We start from the raw sequence: 10,066 nt of genomic DNA on the forward strand, positions 1-10,066 counted from the left end.
TGATCCACAGTAAAGTTAAGCTTATCAGAATCATTATAATAAAGGAGACAGTAATGAAAGTAAAATCACTTTTCTAGAAATTTATTGCTACTCCTTATTTACCAAAATGAACTTCAGATAGAGTTCATTTCACAAGCCATAGGCTATGTTGTATGAATTACAGAAATATTTAAAAAGAAAATATGAAATTCTCCTATTCTGAGGAGAGGGGCAGAAGGTAGCTCTTCCAAAGGAGAGCATCTTGATAGACAAATTATATTTTAAAAAGCTATAAGTTTCTCTGTTGGAGATACCAAATATACACCAAACAGTAATATGAAATAAAAACCAAACACAGGCACTTAAAACTTGTTAAACCATCAACTCTGGTACCAATAGCTTTAATTATGTTATTTCATTTAATTCTCCTATAAATCTGAAAGAGCTAATATTACTCCATGTTACAGGAGCGGAAACCAAGGAGAATAAAGTTTACATAATTCATCCAAACTCACACAGTAAGAAAATAATAAAAAGGACAAAAAACTCAATAGTCTTTATTTGTACCTGCAAAATTCTAAAATTCATACCTGTACTGTTCTAGGAAGTAGATATAATGAACATCAAGCCATTAAAAAAGGGGCCATCAAAAGAAAAGCTGAAATCAGAATGCAACATTAACGACAAAAAAGTATAATAGCTATATTCAATTTGCCATGTAATAAACATTATTTCTAAATTATAAAATCCTCAAATTTCTCACACCCTACAGTCACACATGCAAAATTATAGTTTTAAAGGCATTGTCTCTTCCAACCTCTTTAAAATTTCTGTTTAAACAGCTGTCTACTGAAAGGCAAATACATTGTTACTAATTTTAGAACTGACATCTACATTGAGAAGTAAGCATTCTCAATATTGGATAACTGTATCAATACCATAAAAAAACCTATAGCAAAAAACAAGTGAAAAGGAGTCATAGTGATCTCCGAGAGTATTTCCATGGCTCACTTATCACATGAGAATGAAATAAAGAAAAAGAGGAAAAACTTTTATTGTTCATTATGTGACACTTAATGAAAGCTACCTCTCAAAATTATCAAAAAAGATATTTCCCTGAACAGGAAGAGAAACTTAGAAAGAACCACAAGCTATCTTCTGTTGCTAGGATCTGTCCAGCAATGCTCAAAATATTTCCTTTTACTGGTTATCTCAACAGAGAACAAAGCTCAGAATCAGAATAAAAAGAATTAAAATTCACTTTATGAAAAATATTCTAAGAAACAATGTTTTCTTGACATGTTTCCTATATTTTCTTAAGTCTACCAGTAAGATTGATATCAGATATACCTGGATTCTACTTCAGACAATCTAAGCCTCAGATTTTTCAAGTGGAAATAATATTTATGATTCTTAACTCAAAAGGTAAAGCTTAAAAAGGTAAGACATACAAAGCATTCATCATTGCCCTTGGTGCATGGTACTCAATAAATAACTGACATTGTAATTTTTATCTCAGTTTTTAGGCTTCCATGCAAAAAAAAGTGTATTCAAAATAATGCAACTTAAGTAAACAGGCTATTATTTCAATTGCAAGACTTGAAAATACTTTTCATTTATAGGTCAGAAGACCTTAAAAGGAGAAAAGTTGGTTTTAATTAAGATCTTTTTAGGTGCTGGGGAAAACTAGAGGAAAAATAGACAATGAATATTTTGTGTTGGCTTCAATTAAGATCTTTTTAGGTGTCGGGGAAAAACAGACAATATTTTCTTTTAAAAATATTTTTAGTTGTAGATGGACAAAATATCTTTATTTTATTTATTTAATTTTATGTGGTGCTGAGGATTGAACCCAGTGCCTCACAAGTGCTAGGCAAGTACTCTACCTTGAGCAATAATCCCAGTCCAACAAGGAATATTTTCAACTATCTACTCAAAGAATTTTTCTACTGATTTCACTAACATTTCCCTGGCTCACTCTGCCTTAGAACTATTTCAGAACTCTTCTACCAAAATGGGGCCTATCACATTTTCATTTTAAGTTGTTATTACATGTTGACAATAATTATTACTTTTACATAAAGGGGCTAGCGGAACATACATTTTAAGCCAAACCACTGGGGGGAGGGATTTTATATTTTAAAGTAGACTTGAGTAAGGACAAGGGTAGTCCTAAACATCTGGGGTTCTCGATTCCAAAATATGAAAATAATGGTAAAGGGTATATAGGCTTCCAAGGTCTTAAATTATGATTGCCAATACGCCCTGACTTTATTGCTTAGACATTTATAGACAGTAACATTTCCAAGTAAGCCTATGACTTACTGGCAAATTGAAAACATCAAAGAGCAGGTGTCAGTTACCACCACTTTAAAAACAATCATGAAGGATGAACTTCCATCCTATAAGGAAACATCAATGGGATTCAATATAAAAACGAATTCTAGTTCAGATTAAATTAAAAACTATAGTTAAAGGGCATTTCATAAAACTTAACAGAAATGTTCCCAGAATGCTTTGGTGGACTTGTATATTGGCAAACATAATTTTAAAACACTCTATTCTGAATGGTCTACATCTACAGATGTAACCCCATAAAATGAAATATGCTATAATTTTCTCAGAATGATTTCTCAATTAAGAGTTGGTTGATAAAGTTTGTTTCATTATAGTAAGAACTATATAAGGGGTTATTCAAGTAGGAGGTATCATTTAATGGGATAATATGCTTAACACTTATATTTTTGTTAAGGAAACAGGCTAATTTTTATTTTAAATTTAGTGTATCTTTGATAATCAAGAATATACCTGTTAAAACCTGCCAATCCTTAAAAATAAAGTGCTGAAATTAATTTGTGCTTTGTAACTTTTCCCAAGAAACCACTGATTCCATTAAGAATGCTTTCTTCTCATATTATCACTCTGCTTCTCATTCCTATTTATCTCTAAACCTTTTTCCTGACTACTCAAAACAACAAAACAAAAAGCTACTCACTTTAAAACTATATGCCCCATCTCCACTCATTTATTTGAATAAACACATGTATATATCACAAAACTCTTAAGTAGTTTTTCCTCAATACCCAGAATCAAAACAAAGGAAATCTTTATCCTTTCTATCCCTTAAGTACCCCCAACACACACACACACACACACACACACACACACACACCCCTATTCTCAAGGGTCTACATTTACAAAACAAAAAACAAAAAAACAGTGAAAATACAAGACAACGGAAACTTAAAAAAGATAGTCAAAGATATATGTATAACTTTTATAGCTCTTTTTAGCACCAACTCCTAGCAAAGAGCATTATGTTTTACATATTGAATGCTGCAGTGTCTGTCTCACTGAATATAAACATTGACTAAACTAAGCTAGTCCATAACTCACTAGCAGTCTACTAGATTTTTTACAGAAATCTGAAATTAAAAAAAAAAATCTAAATCTTCCACTGGATCTTAATAAGATTTAAGCAGTCAATATATTTCTACCATATAAAGTCAGGAACAAAAATTTAAGTATTTACATAGCAATTTTTGTTTTTAATGGTCCAAAGCATGTTTAAATGATTAGTGCTTTGCTACTGAAAGGTTACTGGATAGCCAACTTTAATAACCACTTTTTACAGGTGGAGACATCAAGGTATAGAGGTTAAATGTCTTCTACAAACTAATGTCATGAGTCATCAAGAGTTCAAGTCTTCTGACATTTAGTCCTGTGCCTGCTGTACACCATGAATTTTTATTTTAATTACTAAGAGCACAGAATCAACTCATGACAATCTAAGAATCTGTAGGTATTAATTTTTTAAAATGAAAATTTACTTAAAAATAAAAAAGACCTGCATTTAAAGAGAGCAGGTGTCCTTCAGAAAGAGCTGTTATCTTTATCTGTATCTGAAAAACCAGATATATCAGAGTTCATCACCTTTTACCATACCCAATAACTGATGGTTCTTCTAAAAAAAAAAAAGTGCGGTTTATGACATCAGAACCTCCTACTTTTACCTCCAAGTCACTCTGAACAAGAAATACACTCTTTTGCCTTGGTATTACTCTTCTTAAAATAGAAACAGAAAACTTAATTCCTACCTGACATAGATAACATAAGGAAGAATTTACTGTTTGTGGACTGCTTTGGGTTTCCAGAATGAAATACATAATCCAGTTGATCTTCACCCCTAAAATAAAGGCAAACTTCACTGAAAATAATCATTTCAGCAGATACCTTCAAAATAAGATACTATACCACTATTTAAAGAAAGTTTTATTTAAATCAAATCTCGATCATAATGAAATGGGGGAAAACTTTGAAAACCGTTTAGACAGTTCTTTTGACCAATTCAAGAATTTAATACTTCTGGTTCTTGACTATTTTTCCTTCAGTAAGCATACTAATTCTATTTTTAAGTTAGCAGAAGTTGTACACATTTATTAAAAAGAACAGTGACACTCAGGAAAATGATGAAACCTATTGCAATACCAACATATAAAACAAAGAATAATAAATTTTGTAAAATAAATTATTAAATTCCATTCAAGGTTTGTTCTTGAACATCTGTATTTACTGGAGGACAATAAAATTTCCAAATTTTAAGAGTATATAAGTCAACCTTTAACAAATTTGAGCTCTTCATCTGTGCTGGAACTGCTTCTGCAGGCATGACAGGTAAAAATAATTTTTAAAAATTAAAGCTTCAATCAATAAGTCTAACAGTAAGTGTACACTTTTGATGATATTTCCAGCAGGTGGAGAAAGATGAAGAAGTTTCGTTAAATTGCAAGCTGAACTAAGAATACTGAGTAGCTACTTAGCTTAAGAAAAATACAGAAGAGATGAAGGGCACGTAAGAACTCTTCAGGAATTTAACAAAAATTAAAACAAACGAATTGAATAGTGTCAACCTGTACAAAAAAATTAGTTTTAGAGGAAAAATAAAATCAAGATTAGAGGCTAGAAATGGGGTTAGTATAGAATAGGACAGAAGGACAGGGACAGAAAGCAGTGAAGGAGGGTACCAAAAGAGCTGAGGAAGTAAGGGCCTCCGAAGGTAAGGTGGTGGTGACTGGGGCGGAGAAGATGGAATGAACTCTAGAGCAAAGTGATGCCAAAAACTCAAACAACAACAGCAACAACAAACCATAAGATGAAGTACCGAAAGAAAGAAACTGAGAGGAAAAGAAAGCCAAGGAAGAAATTACGGAGGTAACAGAGCTAGAAACCTGGTGGGGGAGAGACAGAAGCTCCGCGTAGGAAAGAACTAGACCAAGGATGCACAGGAAAAAGGGAAAAAACTGAGGGGAGCAAAAAGGATACATTGCCTCCAAACCACAGACCACCGGGGCGAAAAGGCAAATGGTCAAGGGATGAAGGAGGAGAACCATGAATGAGGGATAAACGCGGGAGAGAGCCGCGAACATGGAGCCGGGGGCGAAGGGCAGGCAAAGGCTGGGCACAAGAGGCGTGAGGTTCAGGAAGAGCCGGCCGAGGACGCACAGCAGAGGCAAGGCGACAGGGAGTGCCCTGCGCGCCGCGGCCCCTCGCCTGCCGGAGAGTGTCCTGAACCGCCGTCCCCACCGACCTTCACCCGGCCCGGGGCTGTGTCCGACAAGGAGCAGCTGGTGGAGAGGCCGGAGCAGGGGACGAGGAGTAGGAGGCCGCTTCCAGCCTGGCCCCTGGGAAAGAGGGATCGAGGGAGGGGTCGTGGGTGTCGGGAGCCACAGGAGTCGGAGCGGACAGTTAGGGGCTTACCTCTCAACCGTCTCAGCCTCGTCTCTCTTCTGTCGGATGGAGGAGCTCGGTGTCCAGCTGGAAGACGTCCCTACCCGGGTCAGCACCATTCCGCCCCGGGCCCACTCACATCGCCATCGCAGCAACCGCAACAACCGCAACCGAGGAGCCGGTTCGTCACCGCCGCTCGACTACTGGCCCAGAGCCGCCAGCGAGCATGCGCAGTCGTCCCAGTCCCGAGGGAGCTCGGTCAGGCGGGCGATACCTGCGATCAACAGGTCTCAGGCCGCGCGGTCCCGCCCCCGTCCTCTCTCACCTCCTCCTCCCGCCTCTTCCCTCCCCTCTCTGAGGCTAGACTCCGCCCCTTCCAAGCTCCATGCCCCGCCCCTCAGAATCCTCAGCCGCGCTTCAGCTCTGGCGCCAACTGAGATTTCGAGAGATTTGTTCGCCCTCCCAGTTCCCACTCCCAAGTTCCCGCGAGAATGGGAAGTTTGCGTCAATAAAAAGCGCGAGCCCAAGTAAATGGGCTCGTCTTGGATATAAGAAAATCAGGTTGAAGACCGGTGAGAAGAGGAAACCAAGGAGGGCAACAAAGAGGAGTACTAAGACTTCAGCTGTTTTTCTCACATTATTCTTACTCCTTTTCTGTCTTCACTTCCTCCTACCAGTGCTGGGAAGACAGCCTGTCCCGGCGCTATTCAGTTTGTGCAATACCAGAGGAAGCTGCGGGTGGATTCGCACTGCTCGGGACAGCTGCCTTTCGGGACTTGTTCGTGTTTTTGGCGAGATGTGGGTGCTGATGTGGTACTTTCTTGGTTGATGACGTCCAAAGGGGTGGGAGGGGGCCGAAGAAGTGAATCCTTGTCTCTCAAATTCCATTAACAGAAGCCCTTGAGAAATAGTTCATTAATATATTTGATTCTTATGTTTTTGAACTATAACCAGCAGAAGCTTTTGTTTGGTGCGTAAAACAGTATGTGATTAAAGCAGAGTTAAGAGAATTGTGGCTATGACTTGCGTGTTAAAAATGAGTTAGGAAAATGGATAGTGGTGATGGTTGCACAACAATGTGAATAGACAATACTGCTAAACTGTGCACTTAAATGTGGTTAAAATGGCAAATACTATGTATAATTTACTACAATGAAAATTAGGAGGGGAAAAAAAAACTTTGTACCTTTATTTGGAAGCAACTAGTGTTACTCTCTTGCACCTTAGCAAGTTTTTAAAATTTACCTTTGATTTTTCTTCATTTTTGAATGAATTTTAACATGATTGAAAGTGTCCCGTTATTTTATGATAACTATACTATTAGCATTTGCATAAATGACTTGCTTTTCAGGTTCCTAGTTTATCACTTCTTTTATAGTCCTTTATCATTTTACTGTACTTTGTGTATAAGGGCTTTTATTGCTTGTTTTGTGATTTGAACTGTATCCTCAAAATTGAGAGAACCTTTTCTATTTTGGTTTCAACTGTCTTCTAAGAAAGTCTACTAAACCAGTTTTTTGCATATCAACATGCATGCATCCCTAAAATAGACCCTGTCCCAAGATTATTTCCCTGTTCTGTGTTCTTTTTATTCAAATCACATGTTTAAATCATCTACTAGCTGCCAAGGAGTGTAGTCATCTTGGAGGAAACCAACATGAATAAAAGAACTTGGGTGGAGTGGAGTTTTTGCATAATTGTCTTATCTGATGTATGTAGTACACAGACTGTGTACAGGGAGCTATTAAAGCTCACAGGAGAAGCATTGGTACAATTTAGATTGAGGAGAGGTTATGGATCAGGAAGGACTTCCAGGAGAAAAATGACTCCAGGGAGTTAATGAAATGGGATGTGGGGTGGTTGGGGTGGGGAGAAAAAAAAAAGGCAAAGCATTGCTTCAGTAAAAGCTATGCAGTTGCAGACTGATCTTTCCCCTGAATGCAAACTAAGCACTTTGATGCATGTCACTGTTCAGGGATATGAATCTAAAGAAGTAGATAGCCTTTGAAGGAGTCAGATCAATTCAACTAGTATGTTTTTATTTGTTAAAAAAAAATGTGTGCCAAGCACTGTGCTAGTTACTGAAGAGTACAATGAAGACTGAATCAGTCTTAGCTCTCAGGAAGTTTCCAACTTAGCAGGGAGTGACAGGAATATAAGACATCATTTAGTTGTGCTAAAGAGTTAACACTGAAATATGTAGGAAGTTGTTTGGGAATCTAGAAGTAGAGCACTTGAAATTATCCTAGACATTTAGGCAAGGCTTCCTGGAAATTCCATCAATGGAAGAATAAAAAATTATCTTTTAAAGAATATTAGAAAAATTTTGTCTCTGAAGTGAAGATTGCTAGAGAATATAGCATGCCTTGATCTAATTGTCAGATTATCTGGGTTCTAGTTCTAGTTTCTGCACCATACTATGTAACTTTGGGAATCTCTTCACTTCTGAAGGTCTGTTTCTCTGATATACAATGAGAATAAATATATAGAATTTAAATTCCTTTAGAAATTTCACGATTCTAAATTCACTTCCAATGTATCTCTCTAGGTTTTGCCTCCTTCTTTATGCTGCTAATAAATATTTTTTTGTCACATTTAATGTACCTTAAGCTAAGTCTTATGTTACATGTGTCAGTTTCCATCCAGGTTTTGAGTGCTCAAAGAATGTAAGATTTAAATCCTTTCTATCCTATATATTAAACTTTAGCATAGAATGTTTTTTCATCTGCCCTATTGTCTTAAACTGAAGATCAGGTTATATCTCCCCTTCACAGTTGCATAATATTTACCCAGCTGAATATTCAGATAGAAGAAGAAATGAATATTGTAAATTTGAAAATAGCCTCATGGAAAGATGCCTCATATTTGTCAGTTGATAGACATTAATTTGCTGAGTAAATAATCCTGCTTTTTGATGATTTTTTCAAATATTCCTGTTTTAAATATGATTACTATCAACTTTGAAATTTTAAGTTAAAAATAATATATATTCAAAATTATTCATAACTTTTTTCCAATAATGTGATTCTTTTGAGCATTTAATACATGGAATTCTGAATTAATTTGTTGGGAAAAATTTGAGTATTCCCTAATAAATTATTGAAAGTATTATGTTAGTTGGATTTCCCTCAGAAAATACCTGAGGTAGATCAGTTTATAGAAGGAAAGGTTTATTTTCTCTTATGGTTTCAGAGGTTTCAGTCCATGATCACTTGGCTCATAAATTTGGGCCCATGGTGAGGCGGAACATCATGACAAGAGAGTTCATGGTAGAGGAAAGCTGCTTACCTCATTGGGGATGGGGATGGGAGGTTCCAATAACATCTCCAGTGACCTTGCTTCCTTCTGCTAGGCCTACCTCCTAATGTTTCTACCACCTTCCGTCCAGCCCCACAGGATGGTAACCAATCCTTTAACACAAGAGACTGGAGACTCACCAGATCCAAACTATAACAAGTATTAATAAAATATTAACCCTGCTTCTCAGGGGAAGTCACTCATTTCCTTGTAAAGTATAGATTTAATTATTTGCAGATACATAGGTGAGTGCCCACAGTACTCAAGAGTAGAAATTCTAAGGAAGTTATATTACTTTAACAACAAATACAAGGTTGAGGAAAACAGAGTTTCATTATAGGACTTTTTTCATTGGTTAGTAATAGCTATGAACCATGTATTACTTCATGACTTAATGTAATATTAGTTCATGACTTAATAGCCATGATCTTTCTGGAAGGACTATGAAATAAAACTCAATTACCAAGTTTTCTCCCTTATAATACTAGTCAAAAAAGAAAGTGCTGTTCTTCAAAAAAAAAAAAAAACAAAACTGATGATATTGATTACTTCTGTTTGTTGGTTGGAGGCTGGAGTGCTTGATGAGGGATAAAAAAGACTTGTTATGTATTCTTAGCCTGATCTTATTGCATGTATTTGAGGAAAAATTGAATCTATTAAACAAGTTTTTTATAATGCATATACCATATGCCAGTCTTTAATAAAATATTACAGAAAAACCCTGATCATACATAATTGATTAAACTTCAAAGTTGTTTTTGCTATACAGGATGAAAAGGGACAGTGATTCTTGATTGCAACTCAGATTACCCAGGTTTCCCAGCGACAGAATTTCTATTTGGATCATTGAGAGTAAGCCTGTCAGACAGAAGATATTCCTCCCACCATCAACCCTGTGAATCATTCCTATAAAATACAATTATCTATTATCAAGTGACAGCAGGAAATGATTTCTGAATTATTCTCTTCTGTATATGTCTGAAACTTACCATGGTTTTAAAGTGTAGTGTGTATATATAGTAGTTATTGCTTTCTTGGTGATAGCAAACACATGAGGACAACT

At 36.3% G+C, this 10,066-nt stretch overlaps 1 protein-coding gene across 1 annotated transcript in view; it reads right to left on the reverse strand.

Moving 5' to 3' along the window:
• Fam135a (family with sequence similarity 135 member A) overlaps nucleotides 1-6,028 on the reverse strand; it is a 126,848-nt gene extending 120,820 nt beyond the window's left edge. Inside the window, 2 exon segments of the mRNA XM_047557828.1 lie at nucleotides 4,077-4,165; nucleotides 5,737-6,028. The gene's annotated coding sequence lies outside the window, so the exon portion shown is untranslated.
• Between the last annotated feature and the right edge of the window lie 4,038 nt (nucleotides 6,029-10,066).

Source organism: Sciurus carolinensis, chromosome 7 (assembly GCF_902686445.1).
Source record: "Sciurus carolinensis chromosome 7, mSciCar1.2, whole genome shotgun sequence".
NCBI lineage: Eukaryota > Metazoa > Chordata > Mammalia > Rodentia > Sciuridae > Sciurus > Sciurus carolinensis.